Below are 17234 nucleotides of genomic sequence, written 5' to 3' on the forward strand. Positions count from 1 at the left end.
ATATAAATGCTCACAACACCTGTAGAAAACAAGACCCCTGAAAGCAGCAGCAGTATCAGTGTTCCTTATCTAACAGTACTGTGAGGCAGCTTGTCAAAGGCCATGGGGATGTGTTTGAATTAATGCAGGTTGGCATATGGAGCAGTTGTATCAAGCAGGGTGAGATCTTCTCATTACTGGTTAGGGAAAATTGAGTTTTGTCACCTCAAATTTTAGGGGCCAGAGTCAGACCGCTGCAGCCTCCGAAAAGCAGAGTGAAATTAGGAATCAGACGGCCAGGTAGATCAGAGCCCCAGAGAATTTTAGTTCCCTTCACTGGGTAAAGAAAATCACATTCAAATCTGTGTGTTAGTTTTACTGAAAGAAAGTATATGCTGTGCTTCTCATCACTGTATTTTAACAGAAAATGCATGGAAAACTTGTGTAGATTTGGGCAATAAGCTAAATTCTCTTTGACCATGGGACAATTCTCACCATTGTTCTGCCAAACAGAGCAAGATCCTGGTATAACTAATGGTCTGTCTTTCTCAGGTGATTATGCTGAAGAACAGGAAGATACTCAATGTCTGCCTCCTGTAAGGGGTTTAAAAAAAAGGGGGCGGGGGAAGTGCTGCAGTGTCAACGTATGGCAACATATGGGACAGAGAACATGCAGCAAAATCAATGGCTATGTCATTTCCTTGAAGTGCTGAAATTCCCTTAGTGCAGCAAGCCATAGGCTCAGAGATTGCATAGCAATGCAACAAGCGTTAGTTTAATGCTCTCACTTTTAACTTGGAATGACAGTGCTTCATCCCCACAGTCCTTTTGTACATTTCATGTGCATCTTGTTCATCTGGTCTTTACTCAAGAGTTCGTTACGTGGTCATGTTGTGTCCATGGGTTTCACATCTGAAGGCCCATTTTGTAACAGAGGGAGTATTTGCTTGTTTCGTAGGTATTGAATATCACTAATTTTTGGTTTTTATAATATTAAATTGTTTTAGCTAGTGTTAGAAGTAGAATTCTTAACACAAAACTCCCTGTTAGTTAAGACTTTTATCGAAGTCCTAATGAAAAGCTAAATTGTGAGGTGTTGAAAATAATACAAGTAAAGTGAGGGGGTTTTCTTGAATTTTCTGAATTTTTATGAGATGCTTCATAATTTTTTCCTAAGAAGTTTAAAAAAATATGAATGTTTTAATTGGTGGAAAATGAAACTAAAGCCAACCATGTTAAGTTTTCGTGTGGTTTTGCTCACTCTAATGTTCTAGGCAGGCTGACACTTAAAGGGCTCAATGTACTTGTTTCTATGCCTGCATTTTGCCCAACTGTACAGTGATGGCATGAAGTGACATGTGAAATAGACTGAGAGCCCAGCAGGACAGACAGCATTGCCAACGTATCATAACTTGTATCCTGCCAATGCTTCCCTTTAAACCTTTTATTAACCTCCCTGGCTGGAGACATAGGGGTAAAGACAAATTCAGAGCAGTTATGTCTCCCTACCAACACCGAGATGCATGTTTTCAAAGCACTATATAGCTAAATCCCTAAACAACCCCCGCTGATACTAATGGGAATCCCACAGTGAAATCCCTGAATGTTTCCTTGAAGCATGTATGCATTAGGACTTCCTCTCCTGCCCTCTGTCTCCCACTGCTGTTTTCAAGTAGAGGGCCAAGAGGTCTTTTTTTTGAAGCAAAGCAAATGAACAAGGAAACAGTTAATACAGACATTGCCTTCTGAGTGACATATCTATGCAATTATGAAAGTCCTTGTGGTATGTAACATCTTTGGTTTGATGTGGGAGCGAATAACTCAACGAGCTGTGGCAAAAGAAAGCTAATTTCTTGTGTGCCTTGCCTTGTGTGTTCCGCCCGACGATCATCGTGAACTAATTTTGTCTGGGATAGACTTGTCAAGAATTTCAGCATCCCCTAAGTGTCTTAAATCAAGGAGAGGGCAGCGATGCAGGCTGGGACAATGAACATTGCGGGGAAGGTTGCTGTTGTGCAGAGAGCACAGTTTGACTTGGGAACAACCCAAATCCACAATTATCAATACGTTTCAAACAGTAGCTTGTGTTGAACACACGCTTCTGTATAGCGGGAAACCTATAATTTATTAATCCTAGCTATTAAAGTAATACATAGGGTTCTTTGATTGACGTCTGGCTCTGATTCCTAAGAATTATGCAAAGAGAGGAGTCCTAATGTAACAGATATACCAGTTTTCTGATTGGTAGAAAGGAAGCGTTTAGGTGTCCTCACCTGAATATTCCCATGACTGCATATGTGGATTTGACTTGGTCAATATTTTTTGTCCTTTGCCAGTTAAACTAGGCATTACTTTACGTATTGTTTCTTTCCTCAGCAGCACACTTGTTTGGAGGAGCCAGAAGTCTGTGGAGCCTGTCTGTGCTCATACCTTTGGGCCCCGGGAGAGCAGGTGCTGAGAGTTAAAGCTGGTTCTGCTGTTTGTGCTTTCAAGTGTTGCAGATTCATAACTGGGAATTCATAATAGCAACCTCTTAGATCACCTCAGCTATTAATTGCCAGAGCAGTCAGAGACAGTGAGGCTTTGAGCAATTCTTGTCAAGAGTTTTTCTTTCTAAGTCTCCAGCTTTGTGGAGCTGAGACAGTAGCAGGAGTTTCTTGTATCTGTGTGTGCAGAAGAAATGTAACTACTGGACAGAAAATGGTCTTTATGCATGTTTTGTCCTGCAGGCTGCCTGGGAATACCTGTCTGTGGAAAACTAAATCACTCTGAGGAGAAACCTATGCTTGGGGTGAAAAGCCATATGCTACTTCAGAGCAGCCCTTCACATGGGCAGACTGTGAACACTCTTTGTGCTCATTTAAACTCTGTGTCAGATGAGGAAAAATGTGTGTGAACTGCTGGCATTTTTCAGTCAAGAAAGCAACAACAGTGTGCACTGGGCAGAGGTGCCCAAGGGCTGGCAGGAGCTCTAGGCAGCAGTTCCAGTCAGCTTCAATTGACCCTCCACAGGACAAGGCTGAGCCCCACAGCCACAGTGGTGGTGCCTTGGGGACAGCCGGGATAAAGGAGGGCAGAACCTGCCTGGTGGTGTGAGGAAAAGTGTGAGAAACAGCCCTGAGAGGCTCGAGGGGAGAGCAGGAGGAGGTGGTCCAGGTGCCCCAGCAGGTATCCTTGCAGCCCCCGGAGAGACCACTGCGGATCCGGTATCCACACTGCAGCCTGTGGAGGATGTCACACTGGAGCAGGTGGATGTTCCCTGAAAGAACTTCAGCCTGTGGATTGCTGACGCAGGAGCAGGTTTATGCTGAAGGACTGCAGCCTGTGCAAAAGACCCTCAGTGGAGCCGGGAAGTGTGTGAGGAGGAAGGAGCAGCAGAGAGGAGCTGTTACCAACTGACCACAACCCCTATTCCTCCTCCCCTCTATGTCATGGAGGATGGATGGCAATGAGTTAAATTTTCCCCAAGTTGAGTCTGTTTTGTCAGTGATGTAAAATGGTGAGTGATCTCATTGTCTTTATCTTGGCCTGTAAACTTTTGCATCTTGTTTTCTCCACCTTGACTTCTTCAAGATTAGTTTTGTTTGAAAGGTGAAGGTAAACTCTGAGGATGAGATTTGGTATCTTAAAACTGGGCACTGAGTGCCTTTTAAAGCGTAGGTTTCTATCCAAGCCTTTTACATATATTGGGCAGCAGCCATTCAGGACTCATGGTCTCCCATCCAGGGAGGCCAGGTGGCATTAAGTTATTTAACACTAAATACAGACCACCAAATCCTGCCCTATTTGCTAGCTTATAAGGTGCAATGTATGTATTATTACTGATAGATGGAGGTTTTCTGTGTTTTAGGGGAAGTGGTGGAAATTCCTTGTGTAACATGTCAGAGGTACCTGTCAGTAGCCGTCCTTCATTGCCTTGCTGCTTTCACCCAGTAGCCCAGACTGACATTGCCTCCCTCAGAGATTTCACTTGTGGACTGAGGGGACTGTCATCTTGCTCTTGACATCTTGTACTTAGTGTTTAGACATGCTTAGAGGACTTCCTAACTTCGCATTTTCTTTCAAATACAGTGTTTGTTTTCTGTGTTTGAGGAGAGTTAACCTGAGGTTACAAAACAGTTGATGGATAAGTGGAGTTACAGCTGGGTAGTGTAGGCTTTCTGCTTGACTGCCAGCTGCATGATTGGCTGAAATATTACCCAGAACAGGTAATTAAAAGTAGACTGTCATTTTCAATGTAGATTAAGAAATTCCAATGTGTCCTTGAAGCAAATTTTTAATACGACAAAAATCTTCAGTGATTTAGATTGTTGTGTTCACTCCTCTGCATAGCAATGCTACTTCATCATGAACAAGGGGAATAATACAATTGAATAAATTGCTATCTTTGTCTCTGGGTCCTGGCAATTCAAACATTCAGTAGTATCATAGCATTTACTGGGCTTCAGATAGACCTTCTTACTCTGTCTTGGGATGAAACAACATGTGAAAGGAGATCCATGATGTTGGGTTGCTTTGGTCCTTGTATCAATTGACAAACCCCAGAGTGTTTGCTCTTGGAAATGAACATTTATTTACTTAATGCACATGGAACAAAAAGAAATAAAACTATGTATGTTAAATCAGCAATTTAGTTCAGTTAACTCAGTTACAGCCATGGTTTATGGCAGGCTGTGAACATACAAGTTCAGATACTCACGTGGTAACAGCACATGTAACTTCACCCAGAGAATCCTGTTGCCAAATAAATGAGATATGGGTAAGGGCAATTAGGTTTATGGTGGGTGGAGTACTGCAAGGTAAAAGTGCTTACAACACCATAACTACTGTGGAGAAATAGACACTTAATCGTATGTTTACATGCCTCTACAATCAGTTTAATTAAATTACTGTCAAAAGCGTATCATTCAATTTTTCCTCTTTAGGAGGACTAAGTACAGCCTGAGGAAAGGATGAATTCTGAATAAGAAGAAGATGCAACTGAGTTGGAAATTAGGGTTAACATAACCCTAAGGTAAGTTTCTTCAAGAGGTAAACGAAGATGAGTTTTTCACAAGAATGGCACATGCTTTTAAGTGTCAAGGACTTTAGGCAGACATTTTTTATGTATTCTTAAAACAGATCCATTAAAAATTTTCCTAAATGTGACTTCTCAGGGACATTTAAAAGGCCAATCAATTTGAGATCAGGTAATTTAAATAATAAATGAATAAAAATATTTAAAAATTGGGAAAAGACCCCAAATAATATACGAAACACTACATGTACACAGGTTATGGATGTACCCCAAAATAATGCATCTTTATCTGCTTTTATTAGTCAAGGTTTTAAACGTGTATGCTCTGTATTTATTGTTCATGTAGCCCAGCAAAATTTCTTGGAAAATATGAACTAATAAACGGGATAAAGAATACTGTAACTATTCCCACATAGGGTTGTCTGGCCAAATATTGTCATGAAAGGTACAATAGTGGAAATCCTTCATTGAATTGTCATCTGTGTGTCTCTGTCAGTGCCATCCTGCCAGAGTAGTTTACAGCTAAACTGGTTCAGCCCTGGATAGTGAATTTCCACAAACCTGATATTTTATATCAGCTCACTACTAGTCTGGTGTGGCCCCATATTTAAGTAGTAGTCTTGAATGCTACATTTTTCACCTCTGAAGACATTGTTGCTTTTCCATAGGAGGTTACAAGCCCAAGCCTGGAAAGCTCTATTCCATCATTAGAGCATTTGGGATTGTTAGAGTTACTAAAACAGAAGAGATCAGGTCAATATTTGCATCAGGTCCTTTAGAAAAGCAAAGTGTTTTACATCTGCCTCGTATTAAGGCAGTCCAGTTAATGGGAGCTCCTGTAGTGTGAGATTGAGCTGCAGGTTTTTGGCAGTTCTGAAAGTAAGACTACCTGCTTACTGAGGATCTAAAATTTCAGGTACGTGGTACTTTTCTGAAGTGAAGCTCACAACAGGGCCAGAGTTTAAACAAGGGTACCAGAGCCCAAGTGTTTTTTGAGAATTTGAACCATAATTCAATTGAAGCTGAAGATGTAGAAAGTAAACACGCCAAATATCATCATAATTAACACTGTTGACATAGTATGGTGTATTCTGGGAATTTATAAGAACCTGAATAAAGGGCTGAGGCTGATATTACTACATGCTATGAAAGTACAGAGCAAAAGATGATAGTCTGTTAAGAAAACAGCAATTGAAATTATAGAAAGGTGTAGAAAACTGATGTGGCATATGATGCTATTCTAGAATAAGAAACCTTATTCTAAACATCATTAAAAAAAAAAAAAACACACAAACTATTGTCCATTTCATTTTATGCCAGTTATAGCAAATCAGAAAATCTCTTTGCTGAAATTTCTTAACTTATACTGTTGTTGCAAGTGTTTACTCTACTGGAATGAGTTAAAAAAATGCAGTACGCTAGGGATTATAAACTAAAATGAAAATCTGTCCATGTTTAGAGGTGTGTGATTTCATTTGCTTCAATACAGTGCTTGAAATTTGTCAGGTTCATTGCTACAAACAAGAACGATATTAATTTTTCTCTCTCAGTAAGCACAGAACACAACATTACATATTTTCTTTAAGCAAACCTGCCTCACATTCTTCCATGAATACTTGAAGTTTTCTGATGTTACCCTGTAACAAAAGCTTCAAATCAGCACTAATGTACTTGACATTATGGAGTGGGGTTCTTGAATAGAGGCCCTGCTAAGGTTTTTAAAAGGTTCATGCCTTAAAAATTATATCACTGTTCTGCTCTCTAAATAGCAATGAAAAAATAAGCAATGAAGCTTATTTTTGTGCTGTATGATGTCATAGCCCAGACGTTTAAGCTAAAGGGAAAAACTAATAATTAGCTCACAGATTTACAGTCAATGGAGTTTGAATTTTAGGTAAAGACAAACACAAAGAAGGTATTTGACAGCTTATTATTTTGACAGAGACCATAACAGTGGTCTGAGTGGAGAAATATGCTTTAGATAATATTACTGGCTTTAAATAATTTTTTTACCGCTTATTTTACTTTGTTTTTTTCTAAAAAAACCCCAAAACAAAAAAACCCCAAAGCAATTTCTTGTGCTTATTTTTAAATATAATTTCAATATTGTTAGTTGAATTTACAATGATATCTTAGAAAATATCTATCAGCTTTTAAATGTATTTTTTATAATGTAATATATAATTTCTGTCATTTATAAAAATGTTACTGCATGGCTGTGTCGAAGGGCTGTAATTCAAAAAAATGTGTAGTATACAAATGTAAATTAAAAAAAACCCTCTCTTTTGTTCTTTTAAGGATTATTGAATAGAGTATTTTGTGAAAACTGATACACAACAAGGCCCGTCAAACATGGCTATTACATTAAAATTTTCTATGCAAAAATTAAATATTTTCACCTTGCTATCTGTAGCAATATCTTTATCAAATGTACGGAGATGTGAGGAAAAGCACACATCTGCAGGTAATGTTATCTGGCTATTATAAGGAAATCTGGGCTGTTTTGAGTGATGGCTACCAGAGAGATAAACAGACATTTAAGAAATTATTATACTAAATGCAGAAAAGGGGCAAGGTTACAGTAAGAATAATGTGTTTATTTATATGAAATTGTTATACAAATCAGTGTGCTCTATGTTTATGATATTGCCTGAATTATCTTTCTTCTAGTGCCTTTTTTTTTTTTTCCTTTAAAAAACAATAGAACCTGAAAGTCACTCAGAGGATAAGTTTTATGAGGTTTGGAAAACATGCGGTTCTAATAAGTTGGATAAAAAACCCCTATGGTAATGAGGAACACCGGCTTTCCTGGGACAGGTATAGGTCCCTAATTCAGAGCAGGCATTAGAATATGAAATCAAGATTTTTAGATATCAGCTGGAATTTTCATTCCTTTCTGATTCATTAGTATTTTTGCACCCTCCTGGATGAATACGTCCCAGGCATCCTTAAACTGAAAATGGTCTCTAATGCAAAGGCAAAACTTGCAGAACATTGGGCACCAACTGGAAAAGGATTTTATTTCAGCTACCAGTGGATGATTACTAATAACACAGATTTACTTTGCCTTCGTGATCAGAATACTTACATGCTTTTGTAAGCCGTCTACCCAGAATTTATAAATAGGGAAGAAAATAACCCTCGAAAGCCAAACAACTTCTTCTCCTTGTCGCCATATGCTGCATCTTTTCCCCCTAGGTTTTGTGTACTCTGTGTGCTGGAGAATGGTGTCTTTTCTTTTCATGTTGCTCTGTCGGCGGTCATAACAGCTATTCTCTTCATGAATATGTAAATCCCATGCATAAAATCAGAAAAATTAGCATGGCGATTCCCATTACAGAATGTGCCCAATTATGTCTGTCTAATACGTGAATAGTGATGATTTAATCTTTTGACTATACGAGCGGATTCAGGTACAGTTACAAGAGCTGCTGTAATTACAGAGTACCCAAACACACAAGCTGGGTGCGTGCACATGCTGGGGGATCATCGGGCTTTAATAAGAGCTGGGCATCTGATGCCTGGCTATGATGGACTGCACGCAGATTCATTTACAGGCGCTTTCTCTGATGGGTAGTGACAAGGGAGAAAAATGCCCTAGGTCTGCAATACCCTTCCCCTTACTAACTGAGACTTATTTGCATCTGAATTTTATTTTTTTTTTCCAGTTCCTCCTCAGTGCTTGCAATTAGAACGGAACGAATAAAAGTTTGGATAAATAAAGGGAGAAAATGGTGACGGTGTTTGCTGGGCGTCCTTAACTCACTTGGTTTATCAGGGATGGGTGTTGGAGCTGGGTGGGGGGGGAGGGAGGAAGGAAGGACATGCAGAAAGCAAAACCAGAAAGGCACCACCAGCAACTGATGCATTTTTGTATTTAAATAAGCAGGCGTGCTCATGCATATTTATATGACGTGCATGCCTATGCGCCGCTCTGAGCAGTGGCTCTGCGGCTTGGCTGCAGTAATTAGGCTGATGTAATTATAGCAAAACAAAGCAAGCTTAGGCTGATATTTACTTTTTTTCCCCGTGCAGTGGGAACATTAAAGACGTATGCGTGTTCCAGTGTACAAAAAATGAACCTGCACCGCTGTCAGGGGCTAGGAGGACAGTGTGGCCAGTGCACCTATTGTGTCACTGCTGTAGAAAGCAGCTTAGCGATTGGCCACTGTCTGCAGCACATAATACTGACTGGTTATAAAGGACTTGTCTAGAGGAAAGCCTGTAGGTACTCCATTGTCTGGCAAAGTTGATATGACTGCATTCTTTTTGCAGGGGGTCAGACAGCTGAACTGTAAAAGCTGCACAGATTTTTTTTTTTTTTTTCTTCTTCCTCTGTCTCTGTCTCTTCCATACAGCATTTTTCTTTCATGCCCTGTCTCAGTTTGCATAGTTAAAGAGAATGCTAATTAAGATCCCTTGTCTTAACCTGAAAATAATGACTTGGATGTAAATAGAAAACTGGCGATAGTTTAAAATATTTTTGCGTAGCACCAAGATATCAGTTACAATTCTAGGGGAAAAAAGGAAGAATTATATTTTTTGTAATCAAGGTAAACAAAGAAGAGTTGTTGCTTCTCTTCCTTCCTTTCTTTCTTTTTCTTTTTTTTTTTTTTTTTTAAACCAATAATGCTGTGCTATTGCAGGTCAGATAATATTTTATTTCAGCAATAGCGCTAGCTACATAATTTAAAAGTCCACAAATCAGTTGCAATTTAGTGCTTATTAATCCTTCTTAGGATGTAATTCAGTGAAAGAACTGCTTTAAAAAAATTCTTTTCTGTATTATAGACGGATCTAACAACGCAGTCTGGGCTCCGTGCCAAAGGCTGGTATTTCACAGCAGCGACCGCCTTACAGATGAGCTGTGGGAAGCAGGAGGGAGACTCTCTTAGGGTGCCACTACTATGGAGACACAGCTGGGCTGAACAAGATTTGCTTCAAACGACAACAAGAGAGACAGAAAGAGTCTGGTTCGACCGCTGCCCAAGCAGGCAGTAACCAGAAGAGCTAGCAGCCAATCCGGCCATGCTGCACTGTTCGAAACCAGCTCTACATCCCAGCCAATCAGTGACATCACTGGTGAGAAACTCATTTACATCATGCAGTAATGAACTTTGTTTAACGTATCCTTTTTTCCTTTCTTTTTTTTTTTTTTTTTTCCCTCACAGAGATTAGGTCCTCCATTAATTATTCTGCCAGCATAATTTGAATCGCTATGCAAAACGGTGGCTACAATTTCTTGATTTTTTTTTTTTTAACTGTGTGCTGTCTCTGCAGGTAACCATGGGCATTGTTCCATTTTTTTTTTTTCTGTTGGCCCCATAAAACCTTTAAAAGTGTCCGTTATTGTTAATATCGTGCATATATTTTTCTCTCATGTATGTTTTGTCTCCTTGTAGTCCTTGCCTAATGTGGTACTGCTTCCTCCAGTTATAGCCTGAGATTACCTTTAACTGTCTTGAAAGGTAAAAAGGGTGTTGCTGCAGCATTGAGTTTGCATCTTTAGCTGCCATCACGGTCTAAGTACTTATTCTAATGCTTCAGGAATCATTTCGCTGTGACCGTTTTACATATCTGGCTTTCTCTAAAGGTTCTTACATGCATCTGTTACAACCGAGTGAAGTTCAGTACTGTTATATTTCATTCTTCACCACTTTCAGCCAAGATGTCATTTTATTAATGAATAGAACTGAGATCATTTCTGAACAAATTTCACCCCCTTCCTTCCACCTCGACACAATGCACCTGATTTGCATCCATTTACAAGAATAAATGAATACAAGAGCCAGTATGAAAGGAAGTCAAGGGAGAGCTTGCATACTGCTTCAGGGTATGTTGCAGCAAAGCGAAATATAGAATTTTTGTTTAGCTATTTTTACTTATAATGTGCTTAATCTACACAGAAAAGATAAGATCTCAGATTGAAAAACTATTATCTAGCGAGCTTTTAATATTAGGAAATAGGTTTGGTGTGGTTTTTTTTTTTTTTTTCCAATAATAAACATGCAAATTTTCTTGAGATGTGCTCAATTATAAATGGAAAACATTTGGGCAAGCCAACGTTGTGTTGAACATTTGGATTTAGTTCTTTGTGGGTAAAGTAATTTGTTGTGCGAACAATTTAAGACCAGCCCAGAATACTGTGGAATGCAGAGATTTCAGACTGCATAATCTAATGAGGCAAGGTTTTGCTCTTCAGTATTCTAATAGCTGAAACAGAATCAGATATGAGACAAATTCAATATTGTGTTATTAAATTAAAGCTATATCTGTTGCTAGTGGGCTTCAAGAGGTCAAGTCTTTGGTAAAGCAAAATTTTATTTAAGGAAGTAGCCTGAAATAGAATTTTTGTGACAACGTGATAACTTCCCCCCTCCACGCACACAATAATGTACAATTTGTTTATGGTGCTTCAGTTATATATATATATATTGATCTTCCTAGTCACTTTGAAAAACAGAGGATTTAAACACTAAACCATAGCTCTTTCAATGCATGATGCATTCCATCATCCCATCATCAGTATTCTGTGTGCGGCTGTCCTGATTCAGCCACGAGCTCCCCTGCTGCAGATCCTGTAATTTGAATCATGCGTAATAATATATTATCCTACTGGGGGCCTTCTTTCAGTAGGAGAGTGGTTTTATACCTTCTGCTATAAGAGAACTGTTGGCTCTTTGCCATCTCGTAGCCATTATTCACGGAGGCAATCAAGATAGTCTTCCTTAAGGAATAACATCTGCACAACTGCCTGTGCCAGAAATATGCAGCCTCCCCTCACGTTATAAATTTGGTTTTCTTGGGAGTAGGAATATTTGTGAATACCGGAGCAGAAAAACTGGACATTTACAGGAATTCATCAAAAGTGTATTGAATGTGCCATGTGCTGAAACCCAGGCTGTGAGGACATTTGGAGTGGCTAACAGAGGCAGAGGAGAAGAAAATAGAAGCTGGTGGCTATTCTGTGGTTCTTGCTAATTTTTTTCCAACTCACGTTATTGACTTAGCTGATGATTGGTGCTGTATTAAAAATGTGACATTTGTCTTGCTGACAAGGTAATTTCCTAACTAGAATGCTGATGGGATGGTGTCAGTTAGGACTGAAGGTGCATTTCCCAAGTTGAGAGTCTAACCTTATTAGATGCGTTCAACAGGATGGATTATCAGTTAGCAGTGAATTGAAAACAGATACTGAAAGGGACTAAGAGTGTAGAAAATATGAACATTTCACAACGAATTAGCAAATCCCAGAAATGCAGAATCTGAGAATATGAATTGTATTCATACAACGTGAATTGTATCTGCTGGTAAAAGCTCTGTAGGGCATCCAAAGTTGAGTGAAAGGACTTGCATGGGGGCAGATAAAGGGGAATCCCAGATCTGAGCAACTTTGTAATCTCTAGGATGTGCACTGCTGCCAATGTAGTGGCCTACTATTTTCTGTTATTCATATAAATGTCATTCCTAAACCACACACACACAAAAATACATCCTGAGATATTATTTTTAAAAATATTCTTTTTGTGTAAGCATATAGAGGAGTGGAATTTTTTTGTCATGTACAAACTGTTTGGCCATCCCTGTTAACAATAACAGTTGTTATTTTTGATTTAGGGAGGTACTGGGGAGAAAGAGAAGAAGTCTGATTTAACATGTTTATCTCATCCTGGAGCTTACATATTCCTGGTTGAAGCAAGTCAATAGGACTGTAGTAACTAATCCTACACGAGCTGTGTTTATTTCAGTACTATTGAGGTGTGTAAAGAGGGGAGAGTCTTCTTGTTGTCATCATCTCTTGTTTTACCTTCTGGAAGATAGAAATGAGGTCCATAACCTGGCTGAAAGTCAAAAGTGCTAGTATTTAGGAACAGAAATTCTTCTGAGACTAAAAGAATGATAGTTTAACGGAGTTCACCTGGTGACTGACTTCTAAAGAATCTTCTTAGAGGGAAGATGTCACCTCAACACCTAAATAATCTGTCGTATTTAAAATACTGACAAAAAAGATTGATATTCTTTACAGAAACATGGAGAGTCCAGTAATGTGGCCTAGAAATAAGCTATGATTGCCTGTTAAGGCAAACAGGTTGGTGCTTGGGGCTTAATCCGTGATTCAGGGATTCCCCTTAATCCCTCCCTAGTAGGGAGGAAGAGAGCTCCAAAGGCCATTGATGCTCCATTGCAGAACATTCTCCATGTAGTCATTAAGTTTTCAATAATAGGGATCAATAGGAAAAACAATACAAAAGAACGTAATAATTTGATGGATCACAGGAGGACAAATCACCTTTCTGACAGTTGAACTCTGATATGTGATAACAGACTAAGTAGAGAATGGCATTTGTTATAGTTCATCCTATTTAAAAGAAGAGTTATATCACTCTGAAGGATGAGCCAGCAAATAGCAGCCGCTGGAAATAACATATTTCTTTTCTACTTCTGTGAGGAAACACATTGTGCTTGGTTCTGTTTTGTGCTAGAATTTCTGTTTTCTGGTGAAAGTCCTAACCAAAAGTCCATTTCACGGATTTCTTCTTTCAAAAGCCTCTTATTTCAATAGCTGATGTTTCCAAGTAGGACAGCTACATGAAGAGGGTATAGATACTAAAACTTGTTTTCTGCCATTACTTAGTGTATAAACACCCAAGTTTTTGCACTTCAAGTTGTACTGTTTATAATGAAAACAATGAGACTGGACAACAGAGGTGACACTAATAGTGAATTACTGCATGTAGATTTTTATCTTTAAGAGAATATTCCTGTTTCCTCAGATAGTCAACACTTACACAGTTTCATTCAGCCAGTTATTAGAATTAAGGTCTACAATACTAGGAAAACACACTGTCATGGTTTAACCCCAGGCAGCTGCTCTCTCACTGCCCCACCAGTGGGATGGAGGAGAGAATAAGAAGGGTAAAAGTGAGAAAACTTGTGGCTGAGACAAAGTTTAATAGGTAATGCAAAACCCACATGCACAAGCAAAGCAAACCAAGGAATTAATTCACTCGTTCCCAGGTGGTGGCAGGCAGCAAGTGTTCAGCCATCCCCAGGAGAGCAGGGCCCCATCACATCTAATGGTGACTTCCTCCTTCTTCCCCCAACTTCACAGGCTGAGCATGATGACACCATGTGTTACAGGTTGTCCCTTTGGTCAGTTGGGGTCACCTCTCCTGGCTCTGTCCCCTCCCAACTCCTTGTGCTCCCCCAGCCCACTCACTGGTGGGGAGGTGTGAGAGCAGAAAAGGCCTTGGCTCTGTGCAAACGCTGCTCAGTGATAACAACAACATCCCTGTGATATCAACACAGTGTTCAGCACAAATTTCATACCTGCTGCTATGGAGGAAATTAACTCCACCCCAGCCAAACCCGGCACAGGCACTAATGAATCAGTGACAATGTTCCCCCTTAAAAGCCCTCTGCATCTTTTTTTTCAACGTGCTGCACTGCATCTGTTTTAATACTCAAGTATAAATCAGGACTAGAATACCCTGCGTGTGTTTGCCTAAAGGCAAAGGATATTGAGCTATGAAATACGCTTGTTTCCTTTATAGTCAACAGCAAAAGGGTAGAAATGGTAGAAAGCTGTAGAGAAATGCCTGCCTTGCTGAGTTTGGTCTAAAAATCTAGAGTAGTGCATATGTACACATTTCACTTGGGCATATAAATGTTCTCTGAGTAAGGATTTTTTTATGATCCTGGTTTTGTTTTAGCCACTACTGAGATATATACTCGTCTAAGACTGTGGAGGAAAGAGCTTATTTATGGGGTACTTTAATACTGAATCAAAATACGATCTTGGGTAAACAAGGTCAGTTGCTGTTTTACTGTGACACTTTAGCTTTCCTCACTTTAAATTAGGCTGTGGGAAATGGAGTGTGATGGCTATTCTCTGTATGAGAAAAGCCTGGAAGGGACCAAAAACTGTTTTCTAGAAGCAGGTATAGAAAGAATGGTGAACACAGATATAGGAGTCATCAGCTGTTCAAGGTCAGCCCTACAATAATTTAAGGGGCGATACTGAGAAAGGGGCCCTTTCTTAAAATGCTGCACTAAAATGTCTTCATTTTACTGGTGTCTAGTGGGAAGGGAGCTGAGCAGTGTGTGTTGAACTATGTTACCCTGAAGGCCATCAGCCAGGGGCTTTGATGTGCAAGACAGTAAACTGCTGACTTCTGAGGTTGTGTTTTAATTTCTTCATACAGTTGTTTTCATATTTCGTGTTAGACATCAACATTGTATTGCCCTTAGTGAAAAATTTTGGAACACAGGCATGTTTTATTAATTCATCTATAATTTTTTATTTTATTCCTGCATTTATAAATGGAGAAAGCATCTTGCTATTAGAAAATCTTTAGCCCTATAAATTTAAGACAATTGTTTTTGTGGAGAGAAACTGAGCTCTTGTTACTATCCAGCAGTTATAAAATTAGGCACTAATACTTTGTTATGAAAACTATTACTTAATATTTGTGGGAACTGTCTTTAGAAAGATTAAAGAAGTCACACTGCGTGAAGTGAAAATTATAGAAGAGTACCATGATTTATAACAGCTTATGATTGTGATCTCATTTGTGTTCTTGAAGAAATAGAAACTGTCTCTGAAGGGCTAAGATAGAGAAGTATCTTTGCCAAATTCATAGGTCAGAAGGCTGGATTGAGGGGGTGTTGGATTTCTTTTAACATGAATAAACTAGTCCAAGAGACCCAATGACACAGACATTTTAAAAAAACAACCCTTAAATTGGCAATATAATTATTTAAGAATATTCAGATAATCTCAGGCAATGCATAATCATAAAAAGGGATAGAAGTAAATCAGAGTAATATAGAAAGAATGGTACAGTTCTGATTAGATATCAGCTGTAGCATGAACCAAGTTACCTTGGTAATGGAAACAGCCTTGCTTTGTTAGCAAGGTATGAGCTAATTTACATTTGCAGGTAGCCTAATTAGCTAAGATAGATCCCTGGTGTATTTGAGATAAATTCAGTCTTACCAGATGGCTCTACATTGTACAATATACATCCAAAATGGATAAAGAGAAGGTCACAAAAACCACGAGCCAAAATTAGCTTCAAAGTTGAGAGCCAACCGTCATTCTTTCAATTCCGAGCTATCATCAAAGTGATTGGAATGGAAAGGAACTTTCTTCATGAGAGACTGTATTTCATAATTACTTTATGTGACATGCACAGACTTCCCATAGTGATTGGCAGTGTCCTTATTCTGGCAGAGTAGACATTTTGTGCAGAATTTTACCTGTAAAGTGGAGAGCATTAACTTTGAGGGCAGAAAGCTGGAACTGAATCACCAGGCAACTTAACTGTGCTGCAAAAGGCTGTGAGTGAAATGTCATTGTTTCTGAATCTATTGCTAAACACAACAAAAACCATTTTTACACTAGTTGAATCCTTGGTGTTGTGTGTTTCTTGCCTGGAAATAAGTTTAATAAGTAGTATGGAGATAAAAAATGCCCTGATCATAACCTGCTCAGTATCTCACAAAATGTAATCAAGCCTTCTTGTCCACTGCAAAGAGAAATGTTTTGGGTTTTTTTTTTTTGTCTTGAGATCTGTTCATCTGTTGGTGTTTGGAGGACTTTGAGAGGGACAGGAAGCTTTGAGCTGAGGCAGCAGTATGAGGTTGACTGATCTCTAATATGGGGTTATAGCAAGGAAGCAAGGCTTGACTGGTTCTGTTATTAGCTGCTTCATCCTTAGGATTAAACTTTGCCTAGACACTAAAGAATCTAGGGGATTATTCTTTTATATACATCATAAAGGAGATACAGATTATGGGGCTGTCAGGCTTTGAAGAGAGAACAAATGGCAATAGGAAATGTATTTAAACCATTTTGGACTTTCTAAGGAAGTTTCAGGAGTGGTGTTCAGTCCTCCTAATGTTGATATGAGGGGAAACCTGTAAGATCTGTCCTGAAAAACACACTGTAGCTCACCTATGACCATCTGATATAGCATGCAGAATATGTGATGTTTTGCAGCTGGTAGAGTATGTTGGGAGTTTATAATTGTGCTGGTTGTCCAATGAAAATTACTGTGTCTGTAAAATCTGAGCTACCTTTGGGTAATGTTTGTTACCAGAAATTATCAAGTTTACACAGGCAAGGAATGGAAAAATTATATTCCACTGCTGGTCAAGTCACCTCAAAACCAATAAAAAATCACCTAATTAAAGATTTGTTTCTGAGTTGGATTGACAAAACTGCACATAACAG

At 39.0% G+C, this 17234-nt stretch overlaps 1 long non-coding RNA gene across 3 annotated transcripts in view; it reads left to right on the top strand.

Annotated features, from left to right (window-relative positions):
* Positions 1 to 4913: 4913 nt before the first annotated feature.
* Positions 4914 to 17234, top strand: part of LOC126648605 (uncharacterized) — a 292288-nt gene continuing 279967 nt past the window's right edge. For all 3 annotated transcript variants that reach the window (XR_007630844.1, XR_007630840.1, XR_007630843.1), the window contains exons 1-2: positions 4914 to 4993; positions 9788 to 10078. This is a non-coding gene — a long non-coding RNA (uncharacterized LOC126648605). The remainder of the gene's footprint in view (positions 4994 to 9787; positions 10079 to 17234) is intronic.

The sequence above is a fragment of the Myiozetetes cayanensis genome, unplaced genomic scaffold, assembly GCF_022539395.1.
Source record: "Myiozetetes cayanensis isolate MyiCay16 unplaced genomic scaffold, myiCay2020 scf5-8, whole genome shotgun sequence".
NCBI classification, from domain to species: domain Eukaryota; kingdom Metazoa; phylum Chordata; class Aves; order Passeriformes; family Tyrannidae; genus Myiozetetes; species Myiozetetes cayanensis.